This window comes from Lissotriton vulgaris, chromosome 2_2 (genome assembly GCF_964263255.1).
Source record: "Lissotriton vulgaris chromosome 2_2, aLisVul1.2, whole genome shotgun sequence".
NCBI classification, from domain to species: Eukaryota; Metazoa; Chordata; class Amphibia; order Caudata; family Salamandridae; genus Lissotriton; species Lissotriton vulgaris.
Window position 1 is genome coordinate 257,032,185 of NC_141688.1, and position 17,401 is coordinate 257,049,585.

A 17,401-nucleotide genomic window follows, 5' to 3' on the forward strand; every position below is an offset into this window, starting at 1 on the left:
TCAGCACTGAAGATACCACCCGCACGATGAACACCATCCAATCCGGATCCCCAACCGACCCCTGCCCCCACCACGTCTTCAACAAGGTCGACTCCATCATCGCACCCCAACTCCGGGACATCATCAACATCTCCATCAACACCGCCACCTTCCCGGAGAGCTGGAAGCATGCCGAGCTCAGCGCCCTCCTGAAGAAACCATCAGCGGACCCCACCGACCTCAAGAACTTCCGCCCCATCTCGCTTCTCCCTTTTCCTGCCAAAGTCATCGAGAAAACCACCAACAAGCAGCTCGCCACCTTCCTCGAGACGGACGGATCCCTCGACCCGTCACAGTCTGGTTTCTGAGCCAACCACAGCACCGAGACCGCCCTCATCGCAGCCACCGACGACATCAGATCCCTGCTCGACAACGGGGAAACAGCTACCCTCATCCTCCTGGACCTCTCTGCAGCGTTCAACACTGTCTGCCACCGCACCCTAATACAGCGCCTCACCAACATCGGAATCCAAGAGAAGGTACTGGAGTGGATCATCTTGTTCCTCGCCAGAAGAACCCAGAGAGTCCGCCTCCCCCGTTCAGATCCGAGGCCACCGAAGTCATCTGCGGCGTACCACAAGGATCCTCACTCAGCCCCACCCTCTTCAACGTCTACATGAGCCCCCTCACAGCCATCGCACACCAACACAACCTTAACATCATCTCCTACGCCGAAAACACCCAGCTTATCCTCTCCCTCACCAATGACCCCGCCACCGCCAGAGCCAGCCTACACAAAGGAATGAAAGACGTCGCCGAGTGGATGAAGAACAGCCGCCTGAAACTGAACTCAGACAAGACAGAAGTCCTCATCCTGGGATCATCCCCTTCCACCTTGGACGACTCCTGGTGGTCCCCTGCCCTGGGCACCACCCCCAACCAATGGACCACGCACGAAACCTGGTCTTCAACCTGGTCTTCATCCTGGATTCCTCCCTCTCGATGACCAGACAAGCCAACGCCGTCTCGTCATCCTGCTTCAACACCCTGCGCATGCTCCGTAAGATCTTCCGATGGATCCCCACCGAAACCAGGAAGACGGTCACCCAGGCACTCGTCACTTGCCGACTGGACTACGGGAACACCCTCTACGTGGGAACCACTGCCAAACTACAGAAAAGACTCCAGTGCATACAGAACACCTCCGCATGACTCATCCTGCACATCCCCTGCCACAACCACATCTCCGTCCACCTGAGTGACCTGCACTGGCTCCCCGTCAGCAAGAGGATCACGTTCCTACTCCTCACCCATGCACCCAAGGCTCTCCACGACCTGGGCCCAAAGTACCTCAACAACCGCCTCACCTTCTACGCCCCCACCCGCCAGCTGCGGTCGACCAGCCTCGCCCTCGCCACAGTACCATGTATTCGCAGAGCCATGGCCGGCGGAAGATCCTTCTCCTACCTGGCAGCCAAGACATGGAACTCCCTCCCCATCCACCTACAGCTGACCCACGACCATCTCTCCTTCAGGAAGCATCTCAAGACCTGGCTTTTCGAACAGTAACGGACCCCTCCCTCCCAGCGCCTTGAGACCCTTCCGGGTGAGTAGCGCGATATATAAATTGTTTGATTAATTGATTGATATTTATAATCCAATGTCTTGCTGTACTTCTGTAAACTGCAATTTAACACTTACCAATAACAGAAGGAGAATTAGGTAGGATGCAGTTAAGCAGTCACCAGACAAGGTCTCTTCATTATTCTCCCTAACTATTTCCCGTTTAATGGAACTCGAGGAGGTGGTTTTAGTAGCACCAGACTCCTCCCAAAATATTGTTAGGATAGCGACATTGCATGAAGAAATGACAGTCAACATGTCCAACATATTTTACCATCTGACGCATTCTAAGGTGTTAAAGGGTGTAAAACAAACCTGGTTTAACAACACTTGCCGTAAGGCCAAGGCCGCTATTAAAAACAAGGACATGCCCTTGGTTAAACAGGAGGGTGCTCTTCCGTGATAGTATTATACAAAAAAGAAGGAGTGGGAATCACATAGATGGGATGATTTTAGAACAGCCCTACTTAATAGGGATATGAAGGCATTCTGGGCAGTAGTTTGCAAAGATAGTAGTGAAGGGAAGCCAGCACTTAAGCCCAACATTGCAGCAGATGTTAGAAACTAAATTTCCAAGCCTCATACACCACCCAGGAAGCAATAGTCTCAAAAGAAGAAATAATCGTTGGGACTCCTCTTGAAGAGGCTCCAGGGTTTAACTTATTAGTAGTCCTAAATGCAATTAGGAAGCCCCCTCAAGGTAAAGCCCCAGGCCTGGACAAAATCCCGGGGGATTTATTTCGGACAGAACCACAAGTTTGGGTTCCTACCTTTGGGCAATATTTAATGCTATCCTGGCAGGTATGGCAATTCCAGACACTTGGCTAGGGGCTGAAATCCTTCTATCTTTAAAAAGGGTTCACCTTTCTCCCGACCCACTACAGGACAATCAGCCTGATTGATGTCACTCAGAAATTGTTTGTAAGGATTCTCCTTGACCGCCTTCAGGTGTGGATGGAGGAGTATAAGGTTCTGAGTGTCTATCAGGCTGGTTTTAGGAAAAATATTTCCACTATCGACCAAATCTTTAGGCTCCAATTGTTGTCCCAGAAGACGGTGTCAATAGAGGGTGACATCTTCTATTTGATATTCGTCGATTTGAAATACGCCTTTGATTTGTTTCCTAGAGTTAAATTATCGGAAGTCCTCAAGCAGTTGGGAATCCCTACATACCTCTTTATAGTGATTATGAGATTACATACTAGCAACTTTGCTCAGGTAAGGTATCGGAAATTTGTGGATATAACCCCCGCTTTCCAGTCATCAGAGCAGTAAGGCGGGGTGTGTTTGTGCCCCTACTCTGTTCTGTCTATTCATTAATGATCTGATTGTCCAATTAAATGAGATAAAGGACAACGATGCGCCAAGGTTGGTGCAAAGTAAGGTACCTGCAATGATGTTTGCAGATGATACTTTGATATTATATAAGTCCCTAATGAGCATTCAGAGGATTTAAGATAGTTTTATGACATTTTGTAGTAATCAAGGGCTTGGAATTAACACACTAAAGACTAAATTCATGGTCTTTAATCCAGCTAAAACATCTCGCCCAAACCCAACCCTAAATGGCACCTTCTTAGAAAGGTTCTCTGTTTTTGACTACCTTGTTTTTACGCTCGCTGAATCATTTGAATGGGGCCCATAGTTAGCCAAAGCAAGCCTTAAGTTAGCACAGACAGCTGGGGGAATAAATAGAACTCATAGGAGTTCTACCGATAAAGATATATAAAGTACAAGTGAGGAGTGCGGAAATGTATGGAGCTGAACTCTGGGGACATTGCGCTTCTAATGGACTGTCCAAAACCGAGAACATTTTCATGAGACAGCGGTTTGGACTTCCATCAAGCACCCCCTTTATTTCTCAACGCATGAACCTAGGTATAAGCCCCATTGGCGAGGAGGCGGGACTGCGACCGTTCACCTTTTGGCGTAGACAGTTGGTGACCGCAGAACTAGCAGCCTACCAGCTAGAACTAAATGAGATCTTGAGATCTCTGGGCGTGGGCAAACTACCATGGCTTTCATATATCAGGGTGTTATGTTAGAGGATAGGCAACCTAAACCAATGGAGTAGTCCCGAGGAAGTCTGTCCGACAATTTCCCACCCAGAAAGTTAGAGCATATATATCCCACAAACTAGCCGACATTCAGGGGAACATCAAAATTGGCCATCTAACAGCGGACATTTTAAATATTAAATCTGAGTACATCTTTGAGCCCTTTCTGAATGATATACAACCTACTATGGCAAGAACGTTGGACATCAGTTTAGAGTAGGGACACTGCTGCTTCGTACCTTCACTAATAAATGGTCAAAAGTCTCCGGCGCAGGGTGCCCTGCCTGCAATAAAAAAAATTCAAATGGGAACATTTTAAGCGAAGAATGATTTTTTAATGAAACACTAAGTATTAATGTATTTCTCCACTTTCAATTATGCCAAATGCCTCCTGATGTTTTATGAAGCATGTTTATTCACTTAAAATTCTTTCCATTTAAACACCATCTCTATAGGTTACTGGGAGGAAATGTGGAACTTGGAAATCTGTGAAAATATAACTGATGAGTTTTATGGAATCCGCATTAACAAACTTAACCCTTCAATTTAATTCTCTCATTACAGTGCCATATTTGTGAGTGAAAATAGCACCCAATGTTTTAGATTAGAGACATTTAAAGTGCAGAAAGATGTTCCATAACAACTTGTTTTCAGAACATTTTTCTACCCTTTAAATTTCTCCCTTTTCAGTTATACATGTAACAGTGCTGTTAGGTATGTCCTGTGCCGGTCACTCAGTCATGTATACACAAATATCCCATTTATATGTACCCATTTTCATACATCCCCAAATACCAAGCTCTCACTGACACAACACAGCCCTGTCACAGTGTTTTGTTTAAACTTTAGCATCTAGCGCTATGGCCATTGGCTTAGCTTAATTGGCTTAAAGCCAATTAAGCTAGGAGTAGGGGCATCTGGTAACAATGCACGAGTTGTTCACCCTTCAGTAGCTTACAATGATTTTCACTGACCAGAAGTAGCTCTCAATACAGAAAAGGTTGGAGACCCCTGCCCTAAAGCCTCTAATTTCCACCTACCAATCTCCAGACCCCCAAGAAAGCCTGAGAAGTGATTGCTCCTTTAATATTGGGCACCACAGGGGAGAGGGAACAAGAGGGTAGATTCAAGGGGCTGCACTGCCAGATGGAACCATTTACTTATACCAGGAAAACGTGATTAGCTGTCAGACACAAATGGAGGAATTTTCATCTGTAATCATAAGTTAAGGACCATAAATGGCTCTGTGAATTGGGTAGCAGGCGCCTACCTACCCACTTTCATGGTACTTGTTAGGTACCTCTGTAGATAAGCAGGTTGAGCTGGACCTTTTTTGAGTCGAACCCATCACATACAGTATACATGAAATAGGTTTCACTTATGGAACAGAATATATGCTCAGATCTGTCCCTCTTTTGCATCATTTCTTACTGGGCCTACCACCAATTAACTAGCATTGTGCATGTACACAATTATTTTACTTCATAATAATTTTAAACATAAACAAAAATGCTCATCCTTAACTCTCTTCCTTACACAGCTGCTGTCCATTGCATGCCATGTGGAACCCCTGTGCATGCCATTTCTACCTGTGGTCAGGGGAGTAACTGCCCCCTGATAAAAGTATTTTCTGATGAATAGTTGGATACAGGTGCGTACATTTGAGTATGGTGAAGTGTCTGTTGAATTTCACATGGGATTTTTGAAGGCACACACCCAAAAAAACACACAGACTTTCTCATCTCTGTTTTAAAAGTCGCAAATTATGATGCTTATTTTACAAAATATTGTGTGTCTCTCACTAAGTACTCATACCAATCTCCATTTCTCCTCCTTTGCTCTCCCTTTCCCCTGCCCCTTAATCCCCTTTCAATATGCCAGTGTGATTGTTGTTAAATCTGAAGCTCACACCCTCCCAATCTTACTGGCCAAGCAACGCCCCTGCCTGTGGTGTAAGAGGTAGTTGAAGCAGGAACAGGAACAGAAAGTGAGACCTGTGCGACATAAATACAAGCCATCGGAGCATCACTTTTTTTGACACTGTGGAGGCACTGTGTGCTGGCCCGTATTTACACGGCGTGGCTTTACACGTCCTTGTACATATGGCCCTCTTTCACGCAGTACTCTGTGTCAAAGTGATGAGCCATGGGTATTGCTGTGGGTAACTGTTGCAAAGTCATCCTGTGCTCTGGGCACCCCCAAGGTTTTGCTGACTGATACTGGTGGTAACTGATTTTGACTGACTCTGGGCTCTGCCCAACCAGGCGCAGTGCTATGCTGAAAGAGACACATTATGATACAGTAAAGACACCTACATACACTAGGGTTCACAATGGTACAGTGGGGTACCCCTGTTATTGGCAGGACCTCACCTATAGGCCCCAGTATATAAAAGGGCAGGGGGATTGAAACTACCTAGGTGTCCCCAGGACCCTGGGCCATGGCCTTTTAGAGACCAGCAGCCTTTAAATGTAAATTGTGCCCAAACTCGATTTTAGTGTTTAGGGCACTTAAAAATGGATTACCTACATTGTTTTGGTATATTAGGGACCCCCAGAATCTCTTCCTAGGTAGCCCAGGGGTGGGTGGTCAGGTATTTATAAGGTACACGCTTATAAAACGAGTTTGTATAAGCCTGGGCAAAGTGAAATTTCACATTTCACTCCCCACATCGTGGTAAAGTGCTGCTCAAATTCGATTTTGAGGCTAGGAGCACTGTAAACGGAGATTCTGCAATATTTCTACAGATTCAAAACCAGAACCCCTAAAGTCTTCCCTAGTTGCACATGGGGTGGGGTACCTGTAGATATAAGGCAAGTACTTATAACATATGTTTTTGTAATTCCTGGTGCTGGAAAAATGGCCCAAGTTATTTTTCCCATTTCAAATACCCTGTTACATAGGGTAACATGGTGGAAATGTATTGATGAATAACTATCTACCATGGCATAAAAATGTCCTTCAAAGACTTCCCAGAATGGTATTAATAAATCCAACAATATCCTATTATTGATCTTCTCCTAAAGTATACATACAAGAAGTTATAAGACTTTCTTGTTTGTAGGTTCAAATTCAGCTTTCCAATGGTCTGCCCTGATTGGTCAGAGTTAAGTGGATTAGCCAGGCTGCCTTGAAGAGGTGATAAAGAACCCCAGGTGTTAACCAGCTCTGCTGGCAGGGCAGTGTGCTGTTCTATAGGAATGCCAGGCCAGGGGGAGGGGTTGTAAAATATGCTCTTCAAAGGGGAGAGCAGAGACCATTGTCAGTTACAGCTCTGTACTTCCCACCTTAGGCAGATGGTAGGATTAAGGAAGGTATGAGCAGATGCATGGGGAAGTGTCTAAGTAAATTATCCATCCTAGGGGTGTGTTTAGCCAGCTCTTACCTTCTTGCTGGAAAATCAGCCATTATGGATTTGGAAGATTTGATGCATTCTGGGACAAAATAATGCCACGCACTACAGGATTTGGTCCTAATTTTGAGGAGTTGCCCTGCTCCCATTGGTCAGAAATGACCTCCTACAGGACCCAGAGAAGTTGGAAAAAGTGTCTGAGAGGGGCAGAGCCCTCCCGATCTGCTGTTTGAAACTGAAGAGAAAAACAAAGGTCTGTCTGCGCTACAGATTTTAAAGTGCATTTCCAAAGGCCAGGACTCTGAGTTTGCGCCTTTTTGCACCATTGGAAACAACAGCTCTGTGGATCAAACCTGCTTCAAAAGGACTAAACAGTGGACTCCCTGCCAGCTACAGGTTAACAGAGCTCACCTGGACATCCCCACAAAGAATTCCCAGCCTGGAGTACCAGTGGATTTGTAAGGGTTTTGTTCAAGTGGATTGCGGAATTGAAGTTTCACACTTTCAAGGACCCTCTTGGAGATTCCAGAACCTTGGATTGTGTGTTGGATACTTTGGGACCCGCAAGCAGAACTTCAGGAAGGAGTTCTAACAGGACCCCACCTACTGGAGAAGGCGGCAAAACACAGTGGTGAGACTCTCCAGAACAATTTATAAAGGTGTGTCCCTGACAGAGAGAAAACGAAATGACTAAAAAGGAGCAGTGTTGGTTTCTAAGCACTAGAAAGTGACTCATATTTACAAATTCATATCTCTGGTTCCCTACAGTGGATTCTTTTTGTTTTGGTGTCATTTAAAAGATACAAATATTGCCTATGGTTATAAATTGGTGTTGGATTTTTATTTTGTGTTGTGTCCTAATCATTTACTGAAATTGTGTTTTTAAATGCTTTTCATACCTGTCTTTGAAGTTCAGCCTGTTTGATCGCATCCACGCTACCAAGGGTTGAGCATAGGAATAATTTTCTAAGACCTATGCTGAGTCCTACCATGTGTTAGTGGCCTTATTGCCAGTGGCAGACCTACATTTGCCCCTACCAATAACACACTTTTCAACAGTATCCACACAACACCCATGGTTTTTGGATACTGCCCCAGATTTACCAGGATTAGTAAATCTGAAGCAGTGCTAAAAACTAACACCTTTCCAGAGGAGGCATTAAAGTGGCGTAACGAGCAGAAATATTTGTATTTCTCCTCATTTTTCAGTCTTTCTATGTGTGCTGCATTCAGCACACCTAGAAGGAAAAAATCCTGCCTTTTCTGCCAAAGAGTGCAGGTAAGACCTTGATAAGCTCACTAGTTGTATCTGCATTAGACTACTGCAATGGCTTGTTTGCCAATGCTCAGATTAGGGTCATCAAAAAAATGCAGATGGTACAGAATGCGGCAGCCAGACTTCTCTCGGGAACTCATAGATATAAACCCATAGCTGATACCATCAGAAGCTATCATTGGCTTACCATTGGAAACCGCATTAAATTAAATTTAAGACCCTATGCATAGTCTACAAATCATTGCATCAACAAGCACCCCAATTTCTTACAGACCAGTTAATCCCATACCGCCCCTCGAGATCACTTCGCTCAGCCAATCTTAACCAACTGGTGGTGCCTTGCACAAAGCTGGTCACTTGGAATACTCTCCCCCAGTCTATCAGGACCAGCCCCACTCTCATGTCATTTCGAAAAAAACTGAAAACCTGGCTGTTTAATCAGTAATCGCCAGTACCCCAACCATGGAGAATTTTGCAGTAGTACTAGTGCCGAGACGCCCACGGGCAATTGTTCGCGCTTTATTAAATGTCAAAAATAAATAAATAAAATAAATAAATAAACAGCATTAACCATTGTTTTTGTGGAGGAAGGAGTCCCTTGCTGCACAACAACGATCATCCTTGCATCACAGGCACCCTTGTGCACAGGTGCCTGCGTTGGCGCATGGCTGTTGTTTTAACGCTGGCGCAGGGGAGTGCACAGAGGTGCGCCGTATTCTTGTAACTATAGCGTATCCCTGCTTTTCAAAAATGATTCCGCTCAGTGCAGCCACATTAATTGCCGCGACATGTATATATGCCCCTTAGTTTGCTGCCTGGAAGTTCCACAATTTCACCCTTCCCTTGGCTCGAGTACCGGAGGAAGTTTCAGGGGTATGGGTGAAAAAGAGATCTAGGGGCATATGTAGGTAATTTCCATTATGCGATTCTCAAATAGCGATTTTTAAGGAATCGCTATTTCAGAATTGCAAAATGGAATGTAGGTAAAAATCGCAAATATTTTGCGAATTGCTAAAATTCCTTATTTGCGATTCGCAAATTGCGAATCGCAATTAAGGAATCAGTGTCCCATTCATTCCTATGGGCCAGGAGCCCCATAGGAATGAATGAGGATGCATTCTCAAATTGCGATTTTCTATGAGAAAATCGCAATTTGAGAATCGCAATTCCAAGGGTGCCAGGGTGTCCAAAGGACACCTGTTGCACCCCTGGAATGTGCCTGTAAGTACATGTGTGGCACATACACCCCTAAGGTCATGTCTGTGCGCCACATTTTGGGGACTCAACATCCATGCCAATTTTTCAATGCCCTCCAATACAATCTGCAGTTTTACTCGCCACTACAGTTTTTTTCCGTCTTGTGCATTATTCATCTACATTCCTCCCTATTTTTGTTCAGTGTCACATAAACTTTCATAAATATGTGACACAAAACGCTCCAGTAGTAAACATCAAGGTGAGCCCAAGCATTGCATGAATAATGCATTCACCTTTCCAAAGCGGTTTAACCTCAAGGGTCACTTTTAATGCACATTTGCATCAGCAGAAAAATTGGCTGTTAAATATTCCTAATGTATCGTATTAGAATAATAATGCAATGCGGATATATATTGAGAGGGATGATGAAGATGAATTTGATGGCTGATGGATGCTGATGGGGAGAACTTGTCTTAATTATGCGGATTCTCTCAGGATTTCTTTGGAGGAATTCTTGACTGTTAATAAGCACAGGTTCCTCAGACCTGCAAACATTTGGGATTTAAACCGTGCCTACATGAAATCTGCAGAGAACAAGAACTTCTCATAATATTGAATGTAAAGTTAAAATTCTCCTTGGTTATAAGGCAGAATACAAGTATGCGCGGTAAACACAACAGCAAAAATACATTGGGCCCGATTTCCAGAGCCATGTGTGACAGTAAATGGTTGAGTATGGCTGAAAATAGATCCAATTGCATCCGTTACGGCTTTGGGGGTGGGGGGGGGCGGAGGGGGGGGGGTTCTTGGCAGGCGTGCATTGTATTACTGTAGAGGATTTGTTTACCGCAAGTTTAGGGAGGGTCAAAGCATGTTTTTCATTGAAAGCTTCTGAATGCCAACACACTTGGTAATTCAAAAGCTCAGTACAACAATTTCCCACCCTACAGAAGTTTTGTGTTTTATTCCAGCAAAGGTACCGTGCAACTGCCTTTCCAGTTTGAAAATTGGTACAGACGTGAGGAAAAGAGGTTTCCCCTCAGAGAAGTTAAAAAAGCGTGCAATGGCTCATTGGGTTACATTTCTCCCGGCCAGAGAAGTTCACAATGAACAATTCCGTACTGGGACAATGGAAGCCGGGGACAGCATCCAATGGCATTGCAGTAGTATATCTACAAATCTGTGCTGAGTACATCTTTCCGGGTATACCACTAGAAATGTTTAGCATTTCCAAAACTAAGCAAATCTGCACCAATTTTCTTGAGTTTTAATTCGGTGAAGATTTACTTCTTACTTTTTTTACTCAGGCATTTGTCCTAGTCAGTGTTGTTTCCCTAGTGTCCCTGGTTGATGTAGAGATGGTGCCTAAAGCCCCTATGCTGGGGGCGTGTCCAAGATGGCGCCCACATAGCAGTGGCCTTGTGTAGCCCTGCCGCACCCATTCAGTTGATGCCCATTTTTGGGAGCCCAGTCAAGTCAAGTCAAGTCATAACATTTGTATAGCGCACTACATACCCATAGGGTTTCAAGGCGCTTAGGAAGGGGAGAAGGATTATTTGTCAAATATCCACGTTTTAAGCTGCTTTCTGAACGCTAGGTGGTTCTGGGTGAGGCGAAGGTAAGCGGGGAGTGAGTTCCATGTTTTAGCAGCCAGGTATGAAAAGGATCTGCCTCCCATGGTGGTCTTGTTGATGCGGGGTACAGTGGCGAGGGCTTGGTTGGAAGAACGTAGTTGGCGGGAGGGGGTGTAGAAGGACAGTCGAGAGTTGAGGCAATCTGGTCCGATGTCGTAGAGTGATTTGTGTGCGTGGGTGAGCAGACGGAAAGTGATCCTCTTATTGACGGGTAGCCAGTGGAGGTCTTTAAGGTGACCAGAGATGTGTTCGTTGCGTGGGATGTCTAAAATGAGCCTGGCTGAGGCGTTTTGGATTCGTTGGAGTTTCTTCTGGAGTTTAGCGGTGGTACCTGCGTAGAGGGTGTTTCCGTAGTCCAGTCGGCTCGTGACCAGGGCGTGGGTGACTGTTTTCCTTGTTTCGGAGGGGATCCAGCGAAATGTTTTTCTGAGCATGCGAAGAATGTTGAAGCAGGAAGAGGATACAGCGCTGACTTGTTTGCTCATTGAGAGTGAAGAATCCAGGATGACGCCAAGGTTCCGTGCGTGGTCTGTCGGGATGGGTGCCTTTCCGAGGGCTTCCGGCCACCAGGAGTCGTCCCAAGCAGAGGGGGATGTGCCTAAGATGAGGACTTCTGTTTTGTCTGAGTTAAGTTTCAGACGGCTTTGTTTCATCCATTCGGCAACTTCTTTCATTCCTTCGTGTAGGTTAGTTTTGGCGGTGCTGGGGTCATTGGTGAGAGAAAGGATCAGTTGAGTGTCGTCCGCGTAAGAGATGATGTTGAGGTTGTGTTGGCGTGCGATGGCCGCGAGGGGGCTCATGTATACGTTGAAGAGGGTGGGACTGAGTGAGGATCCTTGAGGTACGCCGCAGATGACTTCAGAGGCCTCGGACTTGAATGGAGGAAGGCGGACTCTCTGGGTTCTTCCGGTGAGGAACGATGTGATCTATTCAAGTGCTTTTCCTTGGATTCCGATGTTATTGAGGCGTTGTAGAAGGGTGCTGTGGCAGACTGTATCGAATACTGCAGAGAGGTTGAGGAGGATGAGGGCGACTGTGTCTCCATTGTCCAGTAGAGTTCGAATGTCGTCTGTTGCTGCGATGAGGGCGGTCTCAGTGCTGTGTTTTGTTCGGAAGCCGGATTGTGAGGGGTCGAGGGATTTGTTGGCTTCGAGGAAGGCGGCGAGCTGGTTGTTGACGGCTTTCTCGATGACTTTGGCCGGGAATGGAAGAAGCGAGATGGGGCGGTCATTTTTGAGTTCGGTGGGGTCCGCTGTTGGTTTTTTCAGAAGGGCGGTGAGTTCAGCGTGTTTCCAGTCTTCTGGGAAGGTAGCGGAGTTGAAGGAGCAGTTGATGACGTCACGGAGGTGCGGTGCTATGACGGAGTCTGCTTTGTTGAAGATGTGGTGAGGGCATGGGTCTGTGGGGGATCCTGAGTGGATGGAATTCATCAGGCGGATGGTGTCCTCAGTGGAGATTGGGTTCCAGGCGTTAAGGGTGTTCACGGGGGGAAGATGGTCAGCAGATGGTAGGGTGGGTAGGTTTCCGGGTTGGTTGTCAAAGCTGTTGTGGATTTCTGCAATCTTGTTGTGGAAAAAAGAGGCAAGGGAGTCGCAGAGGGTTTGAGAGGGGGTGATGTCGTTGGAGTTGGCCGAGGGATTGGCCCAGTCAATCTGGTATCGGTGACACAGCGTGCAGGTGGTTGTATTATGCTTGATGTCACAAGCATGACTAGCAGCTGTCCTTAGAAGGTATGGGGCACTGTTTTCCCTATTCTCCCCTATGCGGGGTAAGACCATTCCGGGGACAACCCCGGTTCCTCTCTTTATGTATTCCTCCTCTCTTTATGTATTCCTCCTTGTGATCTCATACAATGACTGTTTGTTCCCTCTCGGCCTTTTATTATTTTAGGATTAATAGGGATCATTTATGACCTTGACCAATATTAATTTATCAATTTTCTATACAGATTCACTGCCCCCCTCCGTGCCCTTGTCCTGATGAAGACCCTCTAGCAAGGTTTTACTCCATGCCTGCATCTGTTTGGGTCGAAACGTCAACACTTTTTCCTATTTTCAGCCTCTTCCCCGATTTATCATTTGTGATTCTGTTTCTTTGAGGCATGAGTTGTAATTAATTAATGAATTGTACCTTCCAGTGTGTTAATTAATTGTTATTTCTGCTTCCTCGTGCACAGGACAACCTTTGGATTTCATATACACACATATATATATATATATATATATATATATATATATATATATATATATATATATATATATATATATATATATATATATATATATATATATATATATATATATATATATTCACTGAACAAAACATAGGTTTCAGGTCATATATAGTTAGGAATTAGCAATTAAAAAACCATTGAAATTGCTCCTATATAGTTAGTTGTACTAACTATATTTCGCGCACCCGCAATCCACAGCGGATGATGTCACATGTTACATCATTCATGACAGGGTCAGTGACATCACTGATGACATCACTGATGACATCATCCAGTGACTGTGTGTTTCTATAAAGTTTAAATATGTTTTACATATTAAAGAATGAGTGATGTATAATTGTCTGGATGAAAGATTTAATAGGTACATGACTGAATGTATGAGTGAGTGATTAAATGTGTCTTACTGAATGCATGGATTAGTAACTAAACTGTCTGAATGTGTGCATCAGTATGTCTGTTGTTGTGTAAGCTACTGCATGTGTTGATCAGTAGCTATATGAGTGGCTATATGTGTTATTGATGGGTTGCCCGAGTATTTGTATGGGAGACTGAGTATGTGTGTGGGTAGCTGGCATATATAAATCACTATACATAAGAGCCACTGATTGTGCGAGTGGCTGTATGGATCTTTGTGTACTTGTATCAGTAATTGTATAACAAAGTAAGTATGTGTTAGTATATGTTTAAATAAGTAATGTGTTGTGTGTATAACTGTATAGTTGAGGAAATGAAAGTGTGATTGATTCTTTGCATGACTGACTAGATGTGTGAGTAACTCCATGGATGAGTGGCAGAGTGTGAGTGTCTGTATACGTGTTTGAGTGCAGATGATAGTGTTGTATTGATGAGTGACTGTATGTATGAGTGATTCTATGGGTAAATGATTGCATGTGTATATAGACCTAGCAATCAGTGTGTGCGTATGTAGTAGCTGCTATTGGTGTGTCAATGGTTTCAAGAATGGTAGTCTTTGTTTAACACTGGGTGTATCAAAGGTAATTGTAAGAAGTTGGCCTGATATGTAGTGGTTCCAATTCTGGAACCACTTGGTATCAGTCCAAACAAACCCCGAAGATGTCAGGTTGTAAGTCAACCTTGTTAGACAAGCTATCCTAATGGTAGCATGGACTAAGCAGCCTTAAAGGCTTAACTTAAGAGGTCGTGTTAAGCGAGCCCTTTTACCACATACAATCCTGTAATCGAATGAAAGGACACCACACAAGCATATATTATAAAAATATATGTATTTATTTCTAAATTACTCCCTAGTACTCTTTATGAGGAAAGGGGCACACGCGTTAAATCAAAAGCACAGTATAACATACAAAGTTGCACAATTTTGGATGAGGGCCGGTGGCCACTCAAACCATATACTAAATAAGTGGTATAAGAGATACCAATCGAACAGTGGTTAGGCCTAGGGCCTAGAGATTCGCTGGGAGCAGTCAGGACTAGCAATGCTGAAGTCGGGAGTAGCCCACAGGACTCGGGTGCAGCACGGAAAGTGCGGCTTGCACCAATGCAATGTCAGGCGTCAGGTTTTGACACGCAGGCTCTTGGTGCTTGAAGCTGTTGCAGCTGCAGGCGATGTGAAGCAGAAGTGTCCGGTGCGATCCAAGGGTGGATCGAAGTAGAAAAGTACCTGAAAGCAGAGGGGACAGAGTCTGGGTCACTCAGCAGTGACCAGGGTGGAACCAGGACGGAACCAGGCAATGTCGGGCGCAATCAGGTGGTTGTCGATAGGCTTCTCTCTGCTGTCACGTGGGCTCTGGGACATCTGCGACGTCCAGGAGCAGGTCACGATCTGTCCCACGTAGGCTCTCGCCGTCAGCACTGTCGGCTTCAAGATTGCAGCAAACAGCACTTGGCAAAAGCAATCCACGCGGAACCGGGAGATTGCTTATCACTCGAACCAGGAGGGTCAGAGTGGGGGGCTCCTTTTTACAGGAACTGGTGCAGATCTGGAGCAACCAGAAAAGCGAGTCGTATTCAAGTTTTCGTCGGCACAGGGGCCACAAGCCAGCTGGCAAGTGACCGGACCAACGTGTCGAGCCAACACAAGCAGAAGGGCCCCACGCAGCACTCGTCGAGTGTGGAGGGGGTAGCTTTGGTGCAAGTGGAATTCGGGATTGGGGCTTCTCAAACCCCGGTGTACAGCTTCGAGGGTCACTCGTGAGCTGCACGGTCAGCGTCTCGTGGCCTTTTCAAGATGGCGTGCCCCACGCTTCCGGTCGCCTCCACGGGTCTCAGCTCTGCAGGGACTGTGGATCAGGCAGGGAGAAGGCAGGCAAGCTTGATCTCGTTGATCTCTGTCGCTCGAGTTCCGGCGGGAACTGCAACAAAGCAAGGGTCGAGGGCTGGATGTTGCCTGTTTGCACAGGGTGGTCACTCCTTGACCACAAGGGAGATTCTTCCGTCTTCTATGTTGAGTAGAAAGTCGAAGGGTCCAGAATTCGTTTCTTATGTTTCTTCAGGATGATCTGAGTTACATTGGCACTGCTCCCACTCTTATTCGAATCTGGTGGGCTGGACATCCTGCTAGGTCCCCTCCTATGGGTGGGACCCAGGAAGGGGGTGGTTACACCCCTTTCCTTTGATCCAGGCCGCGCTGGGACGCGGGCTGGAAGGCCCCAGAACCGGTTTGGCCGGATTATGCAAGGGGCAGCCTTGTGCTCCCCAGGCAGTGTCTGGTTTCTTTGAAACCTCCCTACTACAATCCACTATCTCCTGTCTGGGGTGGTTTGACACGGCCCTGCGACAGGAAACCCTTTGTCCAGGCCACCATATGCTGAGTTTCGGTCAGCAGCAGGAGGCCAGACCCGTGTCTGTGGCAGGGGCATCCATTTTGTGGATCTGAGGCTCATTTTAAATCAACCGCGTTTTAGTAAAGTAACATGTCTTATCCCTCTAGAAGGGTGGAATGCTACCCCAGTCGCCAGAACTGGCGAGGGGGTAGTATTCCAAATCGTATGACACCTTACATGACATGTTTTGATAAAGCCAAACCAAGGTGCTATATAACCGCGAGGATTATAAGGCGCTTAAGAGTATATGGTATGGTATTATCCCGGATCAGCTTAGGGAGTTGTTCCCAACAGCTGCAGACAGGCTCAGCTCATGCCAGAGCTCCATCTCACATAAAACCACGCACTCTGCCTCCAGGATTGATGAGGCCTTCCATAGGAGTGGCTTACAGGCTATATATGTGTCCAGATATAGGTTTAGGTATAGGTATACTATACCTAAGCAAGGGGTGATTACACCCACTTGCCCCAGCTGAGTGATCAGCCAGTTGTGTCAATTTAAGAACCAGCCAGGGGTGGAAAAAGCTATGCTTCAGCCCCTGGTAGGCCTTGGTGGCACCTATGCCCTGAGCACCTATAGTGCATGGTACAGGGGCTGACAAGGAGTCCATTTCCAATTGTGGTATGTACCTATAGCACATGTATTACAAATTTAGAGAGAGAACAGCAGGCTGGGGATCTGATTAGCAGGCCCACAGCCTCAGTAAGTCGAAAACCAGTGAAGCAAAAAGCAGAAAATTGGGGTGACCATTGGATAGCAGACCCTACTCTCCTACATAACCCCCCCCCCCAAACGCAGGGACATTAAACTTAACCTTGACCAGATAAGTCTTCATGTTCTAAGTGGAAGTACCTGGAGAGACCATCTGCATTACCATGGTCAGTCCCTGGGCGGTGCTCCACTGTAAAGTCCATCCCCTGTAGGGAAATGGACCACCTGAGCAGTTTGGGATTTTCACCCTTCATCTGATTTAGCCATAAGAGGGGCTTATGGTCTGTCTGAATTAGGAAGTGAGTACCAAACAAGTATGGCCTCAACTTCTTCAGGGCCCAAACCACAGCAAAGGCCTCCCTCTCAATAGCTGACCAACGTTTCTCCCTGGGGGTCAGCCTTCTGCTAATAAAAGCAATGGGCTGGTCTTGACCATCTTGATTAAGTTGTGAAAGCACATCTCCCACCCCCAACTCAGAAGCATCTGTCTGTACAATGAACTGTTTGGAGTAGTCAGGACTCTTCAGGATAGGT